Below are 23077 nucleotides of genomic sequence, written 5' to 3' on the forward strand. Positions count from 1 at the left end.
GCAGTGCTGCAGGGAGCCCCAGAGCCCCTCCACAGAGCTCCGAGGGGTGCTCAGGCCACCAGCAGCTCTGCCACAGTCCTCGGCACCCCCAAGATACCACCCATCCTCCTCAGGCCTCCATTAAAGAAATAAGCAAACTTACAGCCCTTTTTGAAATTAACATAAAAGATGTCTCAATTTTAAGAGTTAATACAGAAAAAAAAAAGAGAGAGAAAAAAAAAAAGAGGTGAAGTAGCTTAAGTTCATCTCCTCAGCGGTAATAAATAAGGCCTAAGCTTGGAGGCACAGTTAACCACAATCCTGGGACTCGATCCAAGTCTCCCATGACAACAGGAAAACATTAGAACTCTAACATTCAAAATATTATTTAACTTTTAAAGCCTTAGCACAGTTCAAAGTCTCCTTTGTGGAACAGCGCTTTTGAAAATGTCGGTTGCCTTCCAGAGACCATTTCCTCCTAATCAGGCCCGGCATTATTTAAATAGCGAGGAATACCAGCAAGAATAGGAATCGCTTGGCTGAGCCAGGAAGGGAGAGAGTCTTTAAAATGACTGCAGAATTTTTAAATCCTGGTAAAAGGCCTAATCCTATATAATGATTTACAAAATGACAAGGAATATAGATTTACTGTGACAGTTTGAAAGGAGACCAACATAAATAAAATTAGTGCTCACATGATGGCAGACTCCCCACTGTCCCCTCAGAGGCTGCTGCACCCCTAACCAGAGCCCCTCACCACCCAGGCCTCTCTCAGAGGCAAAGCCAAGGAAAAAACAGAGCAACTTAAAAAGCAAATTATTTGTTCCAAAGTTAGAAATTCTTTCCAAAGCACCAGCTTACTCTTGCCAGTGCAGCAGTTCACAGGTAACACTTCGTGGTATGGTTAATCTAGATTTAAAAACAAAACAAAAAAGACAACTTTTTATCCCTCTCTCCTCACAAAAAAAACCAATTCCACAAAACTTAGACCCAAGAGTTTTGAGCTTTAGTTTTATTCATTAAGTTTCTAACTACAGTAGTGTGGCTGCAATACACAAGGCCAGAACACAGCACCAAGTCGGTGGAGAGACCAAACACACCCAGCATTTCTCCAGCCAGTAAGTGCAATGTGGGTCAGGAAGGCCTGGTACCATTTATTTATTGCTTTTTTAATATATGGATGGCATACAGCCCCACTTAAACATTTCTCTGCTGAAGGGCAGATGAGGCAGCAGCAGGGCTGATGGCTCACGTGCCCTCCCTACCATCAGGACCCCGTTGCTGTGCTGCGGTCTGCACAGCCCAATTATGCAGGTGCTGAGGGACAAGTTTTGCTCTGCTGAAGCAAAGCCATTCAGCTCCCAGCTGCCCGGCAAATGCACCCAAGTGTGCAGGGGAGGGAGCAGCTGCTCTTCCCTGCCTCCACAGCACCAGGCAGCTGGGCTGTTGCTGTCCACGGGCAGGCCCACCCCACATCAGCCTACACTCCCAGCTTCTGCATTCACTTTCCTGCAGTCTGGATCCCTCTGCATCCATAATGAAGGGGGAATCCCTCCCCTGAAATAGGGCCACCCTCCTCCTTCTCCTAGATGCAACATCCCTTTATACTGCTTTACTCGCTGCCTCCTCACAGCCAGCGTCGAGCATCTTCTGTAATGTGAAATTACAGAATAAATATGACGAATGCTCCCTCCCCAGCAGAGCCATGCCAAAGACTGTAAGCAGGTCATTAACTGCCAAGGTCATCTTGTTTGTGAAAAAGAAAGGAAAACATTACCATTAAGACTCTAATACGGTAAAACAGCAATGACGGCAACAAGGAAACATAAGCTTAATGTTTCCTTTAACCCTCACTTAAAAACACATCTGAAGTCATCTGATTCGGCCACATGACTTTGCAAATTACCATTCATTGAGCAGGTCTGGGCTGGATTCAGCCCAATTTCACACTTGGAGCACACACGTACCCCAACATTTTGTGCAGGTTCTGTCGAACTTTGTCTCAAAGCAGAACGCAATGAATTAATCTGATGTTTTGAAGTCATCAGGAGGGCCACCAATCCCCTCCTACCCATCAGCTTTTAGGGCACATTACTGAATCTTTGCACGGCCATGTGGGACTTGCCTGGGTGCAGCAGCAACTGCCCTGCAATCCCCAGCAGACTCCCCAGCCTCCCCCCCTTTCCTGCAGGGAGCATATAAATTTTTCTCCATCTGAGCCTTAACTACTGTTTGTCTGCAGACTTGTAAAATACACTAAGAAATGCCTAATGAGACACTGATCTGGCATCCAAATGTTCTCCCCCATGCATTTCCCCAGCGGGCCGTTGCCTGAGCAGCACACACGTTGAGGCTGTAATTTGTTTGCCAGCTCTCCAAGGAAGGAAGGAAGGAAAGTGGGCGGGTGGGTGAGAGTTGGAGTCAGTGCAACATCAGCACATGGCTGGCTTGCACATGTTTTCAGTCACTCACTACGAAGAAAACACATACACACACGCACACACAAAAACACTGAAGGCCAATTGAAGACAAGGAGGTTGCTAGGATAACATCACTTCCTTCACACCAGGAGCTAATAAAATAAGTAAAAAAACACAGCTCTCAAGACAAAGACAGACACATGCTAAGATTTTGAAAGCCTCTAAATGCAGTCCTTCCCAGTTCCAGGTAGCTGCACTTCTGTACTACCAGGAGCCTTGCAAATTATTTATCGTACAGTAGCACTGTAAAAGTGGCTTCTGCACACCAACTAGGGAAGTCCAGGCAAGAGGTGGAAGATTGCAAAATTAACCTCGTGTGCTTACTTTTTCCTCTTCACCACAAATCGATTAATGCCAAACCAGTGCACCCTGTTTTATTACTGGGGACACCCAGACAGTCAAAGCAATCTTTTCCAAGTTACTTTAGAAGTTTGGAGGCGAAAAATTAACTGAAATCAGACAATGACAACCTGGAGTTCAGTGACCCAAAGCCAAGCCGCCTGCCCTCTAACTGAGCACTTAACTCTTGCCAGAGAGAGCCTGAACATGTAGACAAAAGCATCTCACAGGTTGGAGAGCTGTTGCCTTGCCTGCTGCTGCCAGAAGGAGTTACCCATGTGGCTGGGTTTGCATGGCCTGAATGCATCTTTAATACTGCAGCATAAGGCCTTGCAGTATTTAATAAAAAAGTATTTTTGAAAGGACTTTAAATATTTTAAAAACCTGAAATAGGTTCCAGACTACAAATATTTACATACATTCTTAACTTTATGTGCAAGGAGTTTGACTAAACTTAAAAAGTCATTTTTATGTCTAACCTTAACTATGTGTATAAATATTTACAGGATTGTGACTTTGATTTCCCTCCCCTGTGCTTAGTACATCACCTGGCTCTTGAGTGGCTGGGGTCAAAGAAGTGAGCTGCTTTCTCAACCTCATGCATTATCCCTATCCTGCGTTGCCTGGCTTGCTAACAGAGGAGGAACAACGGGGAAATCCAAAACCTAAAACCCCAAGCTGCTTTTAAGTGGTTAGCGTCCTGCAAAAACACTGTCAAACAGCTAAACTGAAACTTGAATATTCAACTGTACATATTCTGAAACCTCATGCAGATTAATTTGAGCAGGTATAAAAGGGATGCTGTAAACCCATTTTGCCCTCTTCCTGCAAAAACTTACACTGGAGTTACTCACATGGGAGTTAGTAATGAGGCACCTCACGTGGCCTCAGTGGTGTGCACACAGATAAGCCTGTGACCTCTAAAGGCAGGGCCATTTAAAAAGCTTCAGGATTAAAACCAAGAAAATCAAAACCCTAAAACTTTTACCAGTTTAATCCAGGTTTTAGACACAATGATTAAAATTTGGAAAGACACAAAAGAAGTTCTATGAGTATGAGCAGCAGCACTCCCTTCTTGGTTACCAGGAAGCAGGGCTCTGCCTGCTCTTCACCTTCCCCATAAACTCATAGCATATGGATGGGGAAAAAAAAAAAAACCAAAAAAATTGCTGTATGCAGCTTAATTTCCACTATTGCAACAAGGCTCAATCAGTTTAAACAGCATACTCATTTCTTTCTTTGGCATCAGTCGCAAGAAACATTTAAACCAGTAAGTTGTTAATACAAATGTTACTTTCAGAGGTTTGTTTATGTGTTTGATAGCACTTAGGCTTCACAACTTTTAACTATTTCCTCCTAAAGACCAGTTCATCTGCCTGTTTCCTCTGTTTGTGTAGTCTTTGATAGTGGAGTACGACAAAAAAAATTAAATGCTCTAAGTGCATGCATTTTTTTCTTTAAAACCACTAAGCCTGGCAGAGTGATTAATTAACAGTCAAAACCTCCCAAACCATTTTCTCTTTAAAAAAAAATCCAGTACTTATTTTGTACTTGAGTATAAATAATATCTTCCATAACTTTTTATTAATTTGTAATGCACTTAAGTCTCACCAATAATTTCTGAAACCTGTACAGTTCTTACAGCTACCAGAACATAGCATCCCATCAAACTGGAGTGCCAATTTCCCTAACATGACATTAATGGATGCAAGCAGTCTCTCAACTTGGGTAAGGCTAGAGATGCAAATTCAAATGTCTGTGTACAAACTGATTTCAATAATATGCTATCAGAGTTTAATATATTAATGAAAAGGATTTTAAACAATACAATTTCTCTAAATTCAATCAGTGCTGCTCAACAGATACAGTTATGAAATATCACAATGAATATTAATGGAAGAGGCTTACACTATGTTATTCTTGATATCCTGACACACAAAGATTTCACTATGGTAATTTGCCTGGAATATAATTAAAAGAACCAATCACAAAAAGAAAAACCAAAACACCTGCAAAAATGAATCGATGCCCTTGATTTCTAGAAATAGTCTATAAACTTGAAAAACTTCAATGAATTTCAAGATGTGTGCAAGTCTTACTTCATGCTGTTTGAAAGTATGAAATTTTCAGAAACAGCATGCACTGGAATAGGGACTTGTTTCAGGCATTTTATTTTATCTGCTGCCTTAAGAAAAATCAGCATTTTTTCAAGAAAAAATCCTATTTTTAATAAAAACAAAATTTGGAAAGAGAAATTAACGTGAGACATGAAGGTATTGACAATTTCTGTTTTCAACCATAAGTCATCTTATTTTTTTCCCGAGGTCTGAGAATAAGTTTGATTAAAAAAATAAATTAAATATCTGGAGCTATTAAAAGCTATTTTACAATAAAGGCTGATGCACAAAACATCTGTGTACAATGCTATCAGCTCTATTCCAATTTGAACATGAATTTCTTTATCAAAATCTTTATGCTATATGGCACCCCAAACAGCAATCTACTCAAAATCTGTTCACAACATCAGGACAAAATCTAGACCAAGGTCACAGGTCTACTTCACTGAGATGGCTTGGAGTGCCCAAAGTAAAATGCACACAAATACTGGCCAGTTTAAGGTTCAGGCCTGCTTTTTTATTTGGGGAGATTTTCTCCAATACCTGAAGATGACGGAGTTATGCATTTCTGTTCAACAGAGGCTCTGGCACTTCGTTTGTGTAAGGCATGAAGAGTGATAATATCCCTTAATAACTAACCCATGCACAGTAAACAGAGAGAACATTTAATTCCACGGGAGCATGGGGCCCCCCACAGATGTAACACATCTACACCCACAAGGCAGCCAGAATGACTTACTGCACACTCCCAAGGGGACAGGGCCACTTGTGGTCTGATCCCTGAGCTCCAGCCCCCGTGCCCACAGTAACAGAACACCTCTAAAAATACAGATCAAAGAAACACAGCGTGCCACGGGCTTTAGGAAACATAACAAAAAATAATTTAAAATCACAACTAGCATTTAGGCAAGACGCACAGTTTAATAACAAGGGTTATTTTTGTTATCACGGTGTCCAGGAGCTCTAGCCACCAATCAGGGCTCCCACCACAGCAGGACTGCGCACCATGCAAAAGGCACCCTTTTAGCACAGCTTCTTCTGCGGCACTCCAGCCCCCGAACGAGGCTCTAAAGCTGCAAAAACTGAGCAGGGAGCAGGAGAGGCACAGAGCCAGGGGCTGCTGCCAGCTGGCCGCGGCGGAGGCCACGGCTCCCGGAAAGAGCCGCCTGCGCCGGACCGCCCGCCCCGCCCGGGCACCCACAGGAGTCGCCCACCCGCCACTGGCTCCCTCCACAAAGGCTGGGAAGAGCAGATGCGAGCAGGAACACTTTAGGGCTGCAAAGGGGAGCTTGGCTCTCCCTTCCAGGTTTTAGCTTTCGATCTTACACTGCACAATTTGTGACGATACACAGCCACTTTTTCCGCCAGGGCTCAGTGGGATATAAGTATCCCGTAGGCACACCAACCACAGGGGAGGATGGGCTTCGAGCTCCGTGATATCTCCTCCCTGACTGTACAGTGCTAAGTTCCCACGACCTGGTTTGACAGAAAAGGAAATAATCCATTTCAGTTGAAACACAGGTTGTTCAAAGGAAAACAAAAAGTGTCTCCTAAGATGTGCATTAGGGCTTTTAGTCTGTGGAAAGCAGAGCCACCTTCCAAAACAAAAGCCTCAGAGCTAGGGGTACTTGGTCCAAACTGGAAGAACTAACCAGCAGGATGTAGTACAGCTGGTTTCAGTGGCAGTTCACACACTACCTCCTATGTCACAGGACATACAAGTGTGTTTTAAAAGGCTCAGGTTCTCCAGCAACCCCAAACTACCCATCCTATCCCTGGGACAGCACCAGGCAGCATGGGGAGGAGCAGGGCTTGAGGGGGACTACTCTGTGTGATGGGTAGCCCTGCCCCTGTCATGCTTCCCCAGTGTCCTCAACCACAGACCAGCTGGAGACTGAGCTTTCCAGCATGTTTTCAGTTCTCCAGGTCACGTAGCTGGAGACGGCAGAGGCCTCCAGCCTCGCAAGATCATCCAATGGATGAAGGGCTCTAGGCAGGAACTTCCATAGGTCCTGCAGAACCAAACTCCCTTTGTTTGGGCCTTGCTTTCAGGACTCCTGACCTAAAGTTCCAGACCTCAGTTCCAGAGGCTGCTCTAACAGACAACAAGCAATGCCCGATGTAGGGAAGGTTATGTGCAATTCAGGTTTTCACTTAGTGAGAATCTACCTGCCCCCAGCAACAGATGCTCTTGTACTAATAGGAAAACAAGTTTATGCAAATCAAAATATTGTGGTTTTAATCACTTGATCCAATCTATTTACAAGCTGGGTTTATTATTTTCTGCTAATTGTGAGGCTGTGGATCTGTCTTATTTTCCTAGGCAGGAGAGCTAGTTAAAACAATCTTTCCTGCCTCCATGTCTGCCACACAGCTCTGCTTCCGAAGCCTCTGCTGCTGCCCATGTGCTGCTCATGGGTGATTGGTGCAGGCACAGAGGGAAACAGACTAGGGAAAAAACGCGTAGGAAACACAAAAGGTTTTTTTTTGCTTCCATCCTCATCAGTTCAGCAGTCTGGTTCATTGTGCACCTGCACAAATATTTATGCTAACACAGCATAAGGATGGGAATAACATGCAGCAAGGAACCAAGAGGCTTAAGTAGTCCTGACAGCACAAAACCACAGGATGGAAAGAGGGATTGTCCACCTTTCTCACAGAGCAGCCTGTTCACACTGGGCATCATAGTACAGCTCCCCTCAGTATTAATGGCATCATTTACTCCTGTCCAGGAGAAGCGAATGCAGAAAGCCATAAAAGATTCTCACCCTATATAAGCCACCCACCATGGTGCAGTGATGGCCCCTTGCTTCCATGCCACCCTACCTTTCCTGACTCCCATCAGCCTATGTCAGTGGCACACAGTCAGCACCACCTCCAGGACACAATTTATCTGTTCCTTTGAGAGGCACAGATGGGACCCAGGACACCTGCACACCTTCCCCTCTGTTATTCCTGATAGCACAGAGAATGGAGGAAAGGGGAGGAATGTGGCCATACCAGGGACACCAGAGTCAAAGCCCTGTGTTGCTAGCACCAAAGCTTGCACATTCTCCAGCTTATCTTCCAAAAGTGACCACGCCACCAGCCAATGAATGGTACCCTTCAGCAAGCTCAGTATTACATCAGGTGAGGATGGTAAGAAGTATTCAGTTCAATGGGACTTAGAGGGGAAAAAATGCACATGAAGGTGTCTGAACACATTGACTATGTTACATAAATATAAGAACTCAAAAAATAGCCTCTCTTGTACACTTGTCAATGTCAGAAGATTATTTTATAAAAGAAAAAAAAGAGTGTCTAGAAAACCAGGTTGTTCTGAGATGTATGAAAATAATCCTCGTTTTTGGGGGAACTGCAAAGTGCCTGGACACTGAGAAAGAAAAATGTCACAGCCTGAAGCCTGTTGAGCAGAGCTGAAAGGGAGGTCCTGGCCCTCCATCTGCTTATCTGAGGTGTTCCTAATGTTCCTTTCATTGATGCAGAAACCAGGCAGTCATGGACAGTGGTATCAATCGTTGCTACATCAGCTGAAAATGAAACTTAACAAGAAAACAAAAAAGAAACAACAAAACCAGTCACAATGAAAACATTCCGAAACCACAAGAGTCTCCTCTCAATCCAATGATCAAATCCTGCTGCCCAGTAGGGGAGAGGGGTGGGGTATAAACTGGGACACAATTATCTCATATTTATATGATTCTATTCAAAGGACCATTTCTAATTAACACTTTATTTGTATGATTTATATTTGTATGATTTTGTAAACAGTTTCAAGTACAACAGAAAGGCAACTACATTCTAACCATAAGCACAGAATAGCAAAACTGTTAAGAAATCCTTGAAGATGCTCAAGTACCCCATCACAGTGGGGGCAGGACAGCACTGCAGTCACACCTGCAGCAGCACTGGGCCAGTGCTTATAGGGCTCCTGGTATTCACCAGGAGGTGTGCTGCATCCTGGAGCTGTGCTCCCCAACACCAGAGCCAGGGGAGCCTCATACCCGATTCAGACACCCAGCACCCACAGCTGGGGCCGCCCTGCCCACACTGCAGTCCCAACATGCCCCTGTGTGCTAGCAACTTCTCCCATCATGGACAACAAACTGACAGCACAGGAACTCCAAAGGGTAGTCTTGCAGGACTGCATATTAAAGCTGTGAATGAATGTCTGCCAGCTGCAGCACCTTTCTGGAGCAGGGCACTGGTGTCACATTAACTTGTCTAAGCAAAGTGGCAGTAACTTCTGGTCATCAAAACTTCTAAGCCATTACTTTATGAAGATTAAAGTCTATTAACAAGAACCCAAGAGATTAAGGTTGAATTATGCATTAAAAAAATATTTCAACATTTTAAAACATATTCTGACATGTTATGCTTTTAGCAATAATTACATTATAAGACATGTGTTTGACACTTATTTTCTAGTGTTCAAAAAATATTTCAGTTGCTAGCTCTTTGCCATCTGCTTCCCATCATTATTTCATTAAAATAGTTTTCATCTCCCTTCTAGTAGAAGAGCAAGACTGCTTTCTATGTGACTGATTATCACCTCCCTTACTTAAGCAGCATCATTCCAGTATTTTTTTTCATTTATTTTTTGAAGAGGCATATGTACCTCCTCCAAACTCCACCCAGCAAGGGCTAACAAAGGCAGCTGGTTAAAACCAGCCAAATACATCTCCTCTCTACCTGTCAAGAACACTTCTCCAAAGTCTCTGAGGAAGCTAAATCAAATAACTCATCTGCTGCAATAAGGATGGGGATTTTCCTCCCTGAAAGGGAAAACTCACACTTGAATACACCTTGGATGAAAACCAAGGTCCAATGTACAATATGTACCTTACATCACACAAAACACCATTCCCAGGCAAAATACTAGAGCTCAACAGCTTACACTGCTGTGAGTACCTGTGCAGGGGCAAAGTTGTCCACATACAAGGAAGAGGTGGTTTCTGAGCAGTTATCAGGAGCGAGTGCAATAATTCTTACCTGGAAAATGCTGTTTGCAGCTGCTCACCGATTTGTCAGCACACACGCTGCTCTCACCTCATGATTTATGATGCTCTCTCCAGCACTGAGACTTCTATTACTGTCCTCGTTTATTGCCTGCAGCTGTCATTCTCACCAACAATTCTACAGTTGTTTGTAGGTGAGGTATCAAAGGTATTTAGTGTGCACCTAGAGACATAATTTTAATCAAACCTACTCACAGGCAGTATTTAAATGTTAGAACTGCACAGAGTGCAGCAATTAATGTGAACTTGACCAACCAAAATTATGACAGCCAGAAACATTTACTCATAAATGCCTCAAAAGGATGGATGTCCAACAGGCCTGTGAACACCTGCTGATTTGTAAATGAAGATAAAAATAGTACCCATAGATCACAAAGCCTTCCGACAGATATTTGAATGCACAATAAATATTAACACAAGTTCAGCAATTTCACTTTCCATGGCCAAAATGTCACTATGGCAGTAAATGCAGCCACATCTTTCTCACCACTTATTTTTCTCAGCCAGCAATTTCCCCCTTAAACTAGTCGGGTTTTCCAGCATATCCCCAAAAAGCTGCTGAATCTGTCCAGTTTAGAATAACGACAGTGGAAGGGGAAAAAATTTTACATCCAAAAAATTCACTTTTAGAGATCTCAGCGTTTTCTAGACATTAAAATTTTGCAAATCAGGAGTTCTGACCCACTGCAGTCCTTACTTAACCTTTTTGGAAGCCACAAGTTGCTCAATGATTTGAAAAACATGCAAGCAGTTTTACTAAGTGTGAGTACCAATTGCACTACCCTGTTTTGAGAAAGGGTGGCAAACACTCTCTGTGGGTGAATTGGACCCACCACGGCATGGAAATGCAGCAGAAAGTGAGAAACAAGTCCTGGAGCTAAGCCTAATAGTACTTTCATGTGTATTCTAAAGCTCGAACTCCTTAACTGAACCAATTATAACAGCATCTCTGTCCATTTAATTGAGTTTCTGGTGCTTGTGAGCCAAGATGAAACCTGAAAATATGGACCCTAAACCTAAGGGTACCAAAGGCAGACTTTGCAAAAGAATTCAAGTTTATTATTACTTAAAATTATTATATATTCCTGGATTCTTATGGCTGAATATTTTAAGGCTGGAAATCTAAAATTAGTCTAATCATTGGTCTAAGCACCAAAATCCACTTCCTGTATCGAAAGTTGTTTTATTCAAGACTATCCACACTGCGTAGCTTGAAAATGGCACTCAAGGCAAAAACAAGTGTGAATTTACAACCAAAAGGTAGCCTGAAGGCCATCACTGTCACAGTCAAGCTTGATTTATAGCTGAACAGGTAGCGTCAAAATATAAACTACAAATTAAACACAACTCTAAAGTAGAAAAAAATGATGGTTTCACACTATGGTGATAAACTACCAAAGAAGCTCTGGTGTTTGCAAGTTGTTAATACTTGCAATATATGCAGATATTGACTGATTCTATTACATCCCCATGCTCCAGCCCCTTCAGCCAAGATGACAGGGTCACACTGAGAGAGCTGTGCAGAAGATGCACTCATTAATTGTGAGCCCACATAAAACCAGGACTGGGTGTGCAACAGTCTCCTTTCAGGTTAAGGAACAAAATCTCCTTGTAAAAAGAAGACTAATTGCAGCACATTTCAGAGCTCAGGCATCTTTTAGTTATTTAAATCCACAATATACCATTTACTTCCCATAATATTTATTAGGAAAATAGATCAGAATTGGTCATATATGCCTCATTAGGGAAAAAGAAAAATCCACCACGAAAAAGCTGACTTTACCTAGATTTTTAAACTTACGGCAGCTGAGAGGTCATTTAAACTATAATTGTCTTAGATTCAAACACAGATACACGTTCTATCTTCAGATGGTGTCTCTAGGATCTGATCACTCAAGCATGTGTATGATTCTTCACTGACAAACCACCTGACTCCTCTACTTGTGCAACTTGCATTACTCATAAGAAATCCTTGGCAGAGGCAGACCAACATATGTTAATTACTGGGCTGCATTATAATAGGTCTGACATCTTGTTTCTCATCCAGGGTTTAAAATAAAAGGAAACAACAGTCTCTTTCAATACAAAAGTGCATATTTTTGCATCTCACCCTAAAAATATTCTACATTAAAAACACAAATAGATCAACTGCCAAAGAATCCCTGCCTCTTCAGTGTTCCTTTGCAGGGTTTAACCTTATTAAACAATGAAGGAAAGCAAAGAGGTTGGTGTATATGTGTTCACCTTTCATTTACTACAAAATACTCCTAAATTGGGTGCAAGCAGTAAAATGGGAGCTTGACTCACCAATATTTCATTTCTTGTATTAACAGTTTTTCAGATAATGTTGGCTGCCAGTTTCTTCAGCAAAATAAGGTATAAATTCATGAACACTGAAGATGAAAATGACTAGAGCAAAATATACATTTTAAAATATATTTTTATTTTTCATATGGCAGGAGATATGTACTATTTCTTTATTTTATGATTTCATATGCTGGGATATTGCTAGGACAAGATGTTGGCAACATTACAAGTATTTTTGATTTACATGTCTCTTTATTGAGAAAAAGATACTGAGGGCCATAGCTGCAATTTCAGAAAAAGGAGTAAGACTCCACACTGACATGCTGTTTCTTTTTGGATGACCATATTAAAATTTTTAAATCTGAATTTCAAATTGTGTGTCACCATAAAATCGCTAGAAACATGTGAAGCTTCCTTTTAATTTTCAAAACACTAATATTCCAAAATTAGGCACTGGTACCAGATTTTCTTTCACAAAAAGTGTTGCAAAAAAAGTTTATGCATCAAATGATTTATGCAAGCATTTACGATGCAAAACCTTTAAGAATACACTGAAAACGCTGTCTCAGAAGTTTGGGGTTTTTTTTCCCCAAAGTGATTAAACAAGCGTATCACACAGCCATGACCAGAAACCTGCCGGGCATCCCTCGTCCCCTCCCTGCCCAGCCCAGCCCCTGCCCTGGGTGCTGCGCCGAGGCAGAGCCGGTCCCTCTCCCAAGGCAGAGTGCCAGCCAAGCAGCTCCAGCCAGGAGCAGACAGATGGTGGCCAATAAGGAAACTATCACAGCGTCTTAGTCACCATGGCACAGCCTGGGCACCACACAATAGCAGCCTGCCTATCATCGACTTTAGCCTCCTTTCAGCTCGTTAATGTGTTTACCTGCATGTGCCTGGTGCTCCCAGCTCCGGGCACACAGACACCGAGCTGGAGCTGTCCCGGGTGAACCGCTCCAGTGGCACGGGGCTTACAAGGACCCATCACAGCCTATCAGTGAGCTAAAGGTTACAAAGCACTGCCTTAAATGCAGCATACCAACCACCACTCTGGGGGAGCAGCTATGCTCCAGGGTAGCTAAGAGGAAACACGCCAGAGTCTTACAAATAGATGTTTCAAGTACCAATTATTTAACAAAAGGAACATTAACAGCTGAATCCTAAATTTTCAGCATTTTTTCTATTTATTTGGGGATAAAATAACCTTACTTAAGGATAAGAGAAGCAGCACAATCCTGAATTTAAAGCACTCATTTTTTCCCCCCCAGCCAGTTCCTCAGAACTCCTCTCTGAACCCTCCAGCAGCAGCCACCACTGCCACCTCAACCTTGTCCTTCTCTCCCCTGCAGACCCTACACCTCTCAGATGCTTTTCAATTGCTTCCTTTACAAAAGAGCAATCTGCCATGAATACAGGTAGAATAAAAATGATTGCAAATATTTTCAGAACCCATTTTAATCAAAAAAGCCTGCAGTGCTAACCATCCGCAGCACTGCCCTTTGCAGAAAGAACCGCTGCCTCACCCAGGCCTGAGCAGCATCAAGCACCATCTGGTCTGTGCCCCAGGGGGCCTTTCCACTCTCCCAACCTGCATAGCTCCAGCCACTGGCAGTGGAACCCAGCAGCTCTGCTCTCCCTGCCACACAGACTTCGAGGACACAGCAATTTCATGTGGATGCTTTAAAATATTTATCTTCTGTCCTGTTGCTGATTGCTTCTGAAGTATAAGGCATCTCCAAATGGCCATCCCTTGGGCATACTCAAGGATCACTTGGAATGCAAGGACTGGTCTCCAAAGGAAGCATTTTTAATGCTCACACAAGTCCAAGTATGGCATCTTTCATATCTAAACTGTACCTTTGCTAAATACCAGGTTTAAGTTATCAACAAACATTGCAAAGGTTCCCCTGGATTCTTTCTGTACTCTGTCTCTTGCCGGTCACCAACAGCTGGTGTTTTACTTGTCCTCTGCTAAAGAATAACACAAGGCCAAATGAAACTGACTCCTGAGTTACACATAAACAAGCAAGCGCCCACTGCAGAGGTGGGACTTTGTTTAGTGCAGTTTGAAGCCCTCCTGGGTATCCAGCTTCCCACCCAACTCCTGTCTGCCTGCTGCCACAGAGCCCCCTGGTTTCTCCTTCCTTCCAGTGCCACCTCCAAGCAGCTGGGACTGGGAGTGAAAGCCAGGGCTGAGCAGTGCTGAGTATGCCCTTCCTCTGCGAGGGCTCCCCACAGCCACACGAATTGCTGCGGCAAAAGCAGGTTCAGAGCAAGCCATGCAGCCTGAGCAAAGCAGAGGGCAAACGACAGAGAAAGGACACAGCTCCCACACGCTTATATTGCCAAAAAGCTGCAGGAAGAAGATGGGAGCCCAAGTGTTTTAACTTGCAAGGCTGATTTAACAAAGTCTGAGAGGGCTCTGCTAGTGACCCAAAATAACTTCCCCTTACATAATACTGTTATGATTTTAATGTGAGAGATGTCAGAGTATTACAGTGCCAAAAGCCAAAGCTACGCATTCATTTGGAAAGCTAGCAGGCACCCATCTCTAATGATATCTAACTCCAGCTGGATTGCTTTTTAAAACAGTGATGTAGATTTTTGGAGAAATCTCACACTTGAGAGAATAAGCAAAGACTCAAGTACAGCTCCTGTAACAAACATCTAAAAGCAGGACTGATAGCTGCCTTACGTCTCACCAGGTGAGACATATCAGAGTGGATATCTCAGAATCAAAAAAGGACTCGTGAATGGGATCAATTTGAACACTAGCTTGTAGAGAAAGAGCCTTGACAGCGCAACACACATTGAATTCACCTTTTCAATCACAGAAGTACCACCCACATCTGCACATAAGTGCCCACTGCAACTCAGTATCTCGGTTTTCTGTGAAACAGAAAGGTAAGGTTTTGTGGTTTTGTAAAGCACCTAAAGGACAGTGAACTGAGTGTGTAGAGATAGTCAAATCACAAAAACATGTACAGGATGACAGTTCACTGGCCTGACATCCCTTAGAACAAGAATTCCAGTTAAAAAAAAAAGAAGTTTAATTAAATGTAAAGTGAATCAACCTGTGCTAAGTGGAGAAGAGAAGCTTTACTTGAAAAGGCTTGGGGAAAGCCCTGGGTTGCTATAAGGGAGACCTAAGCATAAGCTGTATAACAGCTGTGAAGAAGTTAACTTCCGTGATCCCACTGCTGGGAACAGAGTTATAAGCATTAAATAAACACAGAATTTACAAGAAGGACACTAGGAGACTGGGTAGACTGCCTGACAACCACATCATTCTTCTTTTCCCCTGCAAACCTGTGGGATAATAAACTCTTCTCTCTTTCATCTATGGGTAGATGCATAAACAAAGTGCTTTTCCAAGAATTCAGTGTCAACTAAGTCTCTAAAAGTGCTTTTTAAAGCATTTTCTTGCCCCTTTTCTTATTTTAGCGGGAGATAGGGTTGGTGCAGCTTAGCAGGACAGGGGAGATAATGAAGTGGCTCTTCCATTCACCTAAAAATATAAAATAGTTTTAAAACTGAAGTGTAACAGTGCTTATTGTCAAAATAGTCTAGCTGCAGGAACTTTTATTTTGCAATGCATTTTAAGCGAATGCATTCTCTAAGAAAATTTTCATGTTTATAAGGCTTCTTTTTGTCATTTACAACCATCAAGACAAGATCTTAGAGATATGCAGTATTAAGGAAAACCAAGGCTTATGTGAAAGCAATGATATATAAGGTATTTCTGATTTTCACACTATCTATGGAGACATCCCACCTTCGGGCTACATAAACAGAAGTGCTGTTCAAACTGGGCACATCAACAGCAGTTGATGAGTTTCATTTCCTCAAGAAAATGGCTGTAGTTGGAGGGGTGGAGGTCTTGCAACTCAGGGCTCAAGCCTCTGCTCCCTGTCATTCAACTCTCTTGTGGTGGATTTTTCCCCTCACGCATCACACTCTCACACCTCTAAAATAACCAAGAGCAGATGGTAACCTTTGAGCTGGGGAATGCCCATCTAGCAGGCTGTTGGACAACAGTCATGTCCAAGAGAAGAGCACAGGGGAAGGGTCTGAGTGTCACACAAAACCCAAATCACAAAAACACCTTACAAGCTTACGTTGATTTCTGCTTTTGGTGAGGCAGACTCCCTCTTTGTCAGTATGAAACCAGACAATTTCCAGGGAAGCCCCATCTCAAACCTTTCCAAGCACCACCTGGCCTCAGTGTCAGCCTCGGCACTGTCCTGCACCCCGCGGTGCCCTTATTTACACAATAAACCAGTACTAAATCAGTTCGTCTGTTTTCGGAATGGGTGTTCAAAAACACAAGAAGAGAAACCTGCACTGCAGAATTTACTGATGGAGATACAGAGGTGTATATTTCAGAGCAGCCTAAAAGACTCCGCTGTTCTCAGAGGGAATCAGGAATGTAGCCAAGAAACAAGCAGATACACATCAAGGGAACTGTTTTTGCTACTAAATGGCCAATTGAAGCCCCTACTATTCTGTCATATATCTATGTCACTGCAGCCCCAATAAATAATGCTTTCTGATTAGTTATGAGACTATCTAGAAATCTGTAAGACAGATACTGTTCATTGTGCCAGCCAGTCACTGGAGCCCTGAAGTCTCAAAGGAATGAAAAACTACTACGTGAGTCCAAAAGACAACACAAACTTGTTGTCAAGGTATTGCTTTTTCTCTTACTCCTCGAACATGTTTTTACCTAATCAGCAAAGATGACAAATGGTATTTCACAACACAAAGAGCTGCCATATGAATGAGGCAGCTTCCCCACATTGTGCATTGGATCAAGCAGTCAGTATTCTCTAGTTAATGCTCTCTGGACCAAGTTTACTACTAACCTAAATCACCAGAAGAACTTACCAGTTACCAGGCAAAGAGTTGAGAACATGAGAACAAATAAGATTTGAAGAAAACCCAAATAAAGACAACCATCTCCATACTGGTTTTGCGTGACATTATCAGATGCTTCACTTTTGTGGCTTTCATTGACAACACATATGTATTATTGATATGTTAGAGCTGTTCCCCTTTCTGAAGTCAGACCCACAGCACTGCTGCTTTTCCCTGGAAATAAAAAAGGCTTACAGCAACCACAGTCCCTCTGTGCCCACAGCCAGTACTGACTACCAAAAAACTGGCATACAGCCCTACAGGAAGAGGATAACACAATTGGCTTTGGATCAGGCAGCTGGACCATCGCCTGGATAGGTTTCACAGGTCTCAAGGAGGCTGTCTTAGCATGAGGACGTGAGTTATAAATCAGATCTTTACCATCCACTGACATAAGCCAGGACAAACAAGCAAACATAAAACTAGTAAGAAACCACTCATATAGATTAACAATGAGCAGTAGAGGTAATACAAACTCACACTTTTATGAGATTTGCACAGGTTTGTAGAGCTGTGCATATAAACAGGGTTTTGAGCAATTTGGTTTCCTCCCTCCTACTGCCTGGTATGGAGCCAGGAGCCTTCCAGCTTCACTTTGGGAATCAAGTCAAAGCTGGTCTGCAGAGTCAAAAAAAACCCCTGGATTACCAACCAGGGTTATGCTTCCCACATTTACATTAACGGAATGTTACTGTGATAGATTGTATGTCACTACCCCAATATTACTATACTAGACAAAACACAAACCAGCTTGATCTATAGAATTCTCCGTGTAAAGAACAGAAATCCCTTTTCAAGCTTAGGTATTTCACTAGATACCAACTTATTTTAAAACGCATCAACCACTGTTGTCTCCAAATCACAAAAGTTCCATACCTTCTTGGTGTTTCTCGTGAGCAGCTCCTCAGAGCACTGACTCCAGTTCCTTTCCAACTAGCCAGCCCACTCTTTTAGAGCACTCTTCTTCTCATTGGTTACAGCTGTGGCCTGGTAAAGTCAGGCCTGCTCCTAATCTTTAATAATTGGCCCAAGTCCTTAGGGGTAAGATTACTTTCTACACTATCTTTATTTTCTTATATTCTATCCCCCTACCAACCACCACAAACTGGAAAAGATTTCTTGGATGTTACACCATTCACTACAGGAGTAAAAATTACTTTCTCTGTCCTCTGCTACAGAACTAAAATGTATAAGCAACTGAAGGAAACTACAGGTGTTCCAAAATGAGTGATCACCTATGTGAACCTTCAGAAGGGCAAGTTCTTTTAAAGAATGAGTCATTCCCTGTGGAGTAACTTAATTTCTATTGACACTTACAGGAGAAATTAGGTTGAAAGTGATTTTGTCTAAGAAGAACTTTGCTTTTTTTACTGGATACCTAATACCCATAGAAATCTGCCCTGCTCCATAAAGGGCAGGGCAGAGCACTGTACTGAAGCCAGGAAACTTCATCTTTGCAGGCAATGTAGACTTCAGTGTATCTTAAATTATTAGAATCAAAAATAACATGTAACAAGTGTAAGGCCATCTCCTACTCTCATAATACACTACTGCCTCCAACAGTCTAGCTGTGGAGATCCATTATAACTCATTGCCTGGACATTTCACTAGCAGCCTATATTCCCTTTAAAATATTCTAATATGAGCCAAGCTGAATGTTAATGATCACGTGAAACTCAACGGAAGTGAAGAATTGAAAATTGCTACAGAAGAATTTTCTGCTTTATAGTAACAAGGGGGGAGGAGGAAATCAATACGGCAAAACAACCTTTTAAGCCAAAGACACCATTTTAAAGCTGAAATTATTTCTAATACCACTGACAGCCTCAACTTGTCATCAGCAGGAAGGCTTACATACACTTAGAGTGAAGATGTGAATTGAGTGTAAGGAAAACATACAATATCTGAGCAGGAGGTCTATCTGTGGTGGTTCTATATTGATGTTTTGCTTACTGTGTTTTCCCATAAAACACACCTAAATGGATAAAGAGGGCTTGTGCTGCTTGTCCTACAACAGGCACTTGACAGGAACAAACATAAACCAACCTAAATTCTTCAACAATATTCTCGTCACTTTGCTGTAATACAGGATAGAATTTCACAAAAATTGGTGTAACTAGGAGTGAACAAATTAGCCAATTGCATAGTGGTCAAATTTGCTACCACAGGCATTAACTGCAGTCCTACTTATTTATGAGAAACAGGCTTCCCAGGTAAAAAAGCCATAACAAGCCAAGCTCACGCCTCCTGCAGCATTTGATCACCCACGTTGTTAGAGCAGCACAGCAGGCACCACGAGTTCCTGGCCAGCCACTACCTCCATTTCTCATAGTCACATTATCTTCTGTGTGACTGGAAAAAGGCTGGATCCCTGTTTTTCTGAAACCAATCAACAACATTGGGGAAAGCAAAAGGATTTCCAACTCTTTTTCCTTTCTCAGATCAATTTTTCTTCCTTTTCAGGAGAGAAAGCAGGCTTTCCAAGCTGCTAGTAGGAACATTAAGTTGCTAAAAACCTGCCAACATTGTCTCCAACTATAGTATCAGTGATGTAACTGCCATCCATGAGGGTTTGGGGTGCTGGTTTGGTTCTGCTTTTGCTGTTTTTTTCCACACCCCCCCCCCCACCCCCCCCTTTCCAACAGAAAACCTTTGGAGCCCATAAAAGTGGAAGAGATTTGGGGCAAAGGGCAAGCAACTCCCAAGAAAAGTTATGAATGGAACTATGCTACAGAGAGCCTTGCCTCTCCACTCCTTGTACAGGAGAAATCGCTCAGATGTTGCAGAAACTGATCTATTATCTTTTGCGGGTTTCTTAAAATAATCTAAAACCAGAATTGTATGCCATACTAAGATCGCAGATTTATTTCATCCTAGAGAGCACAAAACATTCTCTGTACATATACACAGCAACTCACTTCTTTCCTGAAACAAAGTTTTCATTGATCCTTTGCCACAGACTCAATTATTGTTTCTAATCGTGATCAACGTTTATTTAAGGTATTGTGAACTGTAAACAATGCAAACAATAAAAGCATCTGTCCATGTTGACATGAATGTAACTGGCAGGTTAGACACCTATACCAACTGGTCCCAAAGGTGTTCTTCTTAAATTCAGAAAGCCCAAAGTAAATTTAAATTACAATTTACAGAATAATCTTGAAATCAGCCACTTTTCAAGGTAGTGTTATCTTGCGCAGATAAAACTCACAATCTGTCAATTCTATCCCAGGAAATTCTTCATTGTTTTAAAATATAATCCTAAAGACTTTTTTTTTCAAACCTTCTTTCTTTTTATAATGCAGTGGATTATGCAAAATTCCTGGTCCTCCTTGAAACCATGGGGAAAAATAATCTTCCTCTTGTATTGTAGCAATTATAGATACATATGTAAAAAGAGCAGAAATCAAGGCACTTTGAAACAACACTTAAAAAGATAAAAAAATTACTTGGTTATGGGATATTTAGGGGATTTGAAGTCAGGTTTTCCATAGCCTCACTGTAAAAATAAGCGACCTTTTCCTTCTCCTCTTCCCCACCCCAAACTCTGAGGAAAACGGCCACCAAATGCATTCGGCTAGCCTCAAAGTCACACGTGCTCCATTGCAGATCTTGCTTTCAATGTCTCTTTTGTTTGATGGCTGGTGTTTCAACATCCTCAGCTTGGAACAGAGAAAGGTCAGAGCAAGTCTTCTGGCATTCACAAACCTGCACCAGGCCCCGCCAAGAGAAGATTGATGCCATAGTACATTTTCCCCAGTCAAGAGAAGGAAGTGGAGCTCTGAATCCACGACCAACCACGTTCGTCAGAGGGATTTGTTTTGCAGAGGTGTTTAGCTTTGCTACATTCCTTTGTGAAACTTTTCTGCTGGTGCTAGTAATATTTTTGAGTTACCCACTGTGCCATATTACTGCCCCAGCATCGTAACCTGAACAGGTTCCCACCAGTAAGTCGTTTTAGCCGTACATTCCAACATACAGCCTTTTTTTTTTAAATTCCCCTCCAGATTTTGCTTCACCCCTACACTGCCCTCCCACCGGCTGCCCTCACCTTTCCTCCCTTGCGTGGGGAGGAGAAGCTGCGCCATTAAACTTCCAGTGTGCAAGGCCAAGGTCCGTTCCACAGCCAGACAGAAGCTGTGCTAAAGATTCCTTAAAAGCTTTGGCACTTCACGGCAGTTGGAACTACTCAACCAGAGCTGGGAGCCAAAGCTTTGCCACAGCATTAATGGGCTTTTGCCCTTTTAAATTTCATAAGCCTGTCGCTTTTCTGATGTGCGCAGTTTTATTCAGAGCCCTAAATGGCCATCTCATATTTAAAAGAAAGCTTGCATAGGTAGCACCCTAAAACTACCCCAGGTCATTCATCACCCCAGCACTCCTACTGTCTCTTAGGAAACCTTTGATAGAGCATTTGTTCAGGCTGCCAAGTTAAATCCTCTTCTCTCGTGTCAATGCATTGAAAAAAGCAGTCAGAACACCAGCTTCACTCAGGCCTGCTGAAGTAAATGGAGAAAACCAATTCCTCTGGCACTACAGAGCCATTAAGCCGTTTGCAGATTATTAACTGAAGCACAAAAATACACACGGCGCACAATCGGACGACAGAGCAGAGCTATGTCTTGAGTTTGCTTCGGTCTCGATAAACTGACGATACAGCCGCAATTTGCACCAAGTCACGCAGCTGCCGGGCTGGTGAGCGGGACCCCGGCAACCTCAGACAAAAGCGGCGATGCGGGGGTCCCGCTGCCACGGCCGGGCAGGTTCCACCTTTAGCAAAGACGGTGGTGGGGGCTGCACTCGAAGGGGCACCCCCGAGGCGCCGCCCCGCGTCTCTCATCGCAGCCTCCGAGGCGGCACCGAAATTAAACTTTGCACGTGCAAAACAAAGTTTACAGTCTAAAACCCCGATTATAGTAACAACTTCCTCCCCCTGTCTCAGGCTGCCGTACTCCTTCCCCGCTACCGCGCCAGCCCAGAATGCTATCCCGAGCCCCGCGGGGGGGTGGGGGGGGACAAGAGCGTGGCTGGATGGCTCCTATTTTTATGTTTACATTCCTGAAGTGTCTTTTAACTGGCTGCCATTCTCCCTCTCCCCGCGAGCAGCTCCGCCGGCCGCCCCTGGAAGCGCTTCCCCCGCTCCCCTCGCACAAAGGCGGGCGAGCTCCGGCCGGGTCGGGCCGGGCAGGGCACCCCCGGCCCTCTGCCCCCGCGCCCCCTCCCCTCCGCCCGGCGGCTTCCTGGACAGATGCACGGGGGGAGGGAGGGGAAGAGGGAGGGAGGGGGGCTGCTCCTTCCTCCTGCCTGGCGAGAGAGGCCCAGGTCCCAACTGGCTCTCAAAACCCAGACGCAAGGAATTTACACCCAGGCAAGCTTCCCGGAGCCCGAGGAACAGGCGCAAACTCCCCCCCGCGTCTCCCGAGCTCCGCACGGGCGGCCGGGCACGCACACACAGCCGGCCGGGCACGCACGCCCCGAGCCGCAGCCCCGGCCCCGCTGCGGGGCTCCTGCCCGCCCCGACGGCGTTCGCCCCGGCCGGGGGCAGCCGCCGCCCCGGTCCCCGCAGCCCCCTTTGTGCTTGCGGCGGCTCCGGCGCCCGCCCGCCTCCCGCCGCGGCTGCTCCAAGTTCGCCCCGGGCCGGGTCCCTCCGCGACCCCGCGGCCGGCCCGGGAAGGGCACTGCCCGGGGAGAGCCGCTTCCCCGCCGCCGGGCCCGGCTCCGCGGCCGCGCGCCCGCCCTCGCCCCGCGCCCTCGGCGGGGACAGTCTGCCCCTTTAAGAAGTCTCCACACATCTTCTCCCCTTGCAGAATAAATATGTTGTTGTTTTCTTTTTTTTTTTTTCCTCCCTGTACACCTTTTTCCCCAGCGTGGCCGCTCCATTGTTTCTGCTCCGCCGAGACGCAACCCCTGCCCGGCCGCGAACGGG

The 23077-nt window shown here is 43.9% G+C and overlaps 1 protein-coding gene across 4 annotated transcripts in view; it reads right to left on the reverse strand.

Moving 5' to 3' along the window:
• ZMIZ1 (zinc finger MIZ-type containing 1) overlaps positions 1 to 23077 on the reverse strand; it is a 335745-nt gene that overhangs the window by 312043 nt on the left and 625 nt on the right. The window lies entirely within an intron of this gene.

The sequence above is a fragment of the Fringilla coelebs genome (genome assembly GCF_963513975.1).
Source record: "Fringilla coelebs genome assembly, chromosome: 8".
Classification (NCBI taxonomy): Eukaryota; Metazoa; Chordata; class Aves; order Passeriformes; family Fringillidae; genus Fringilla; species Fringilla coelebs.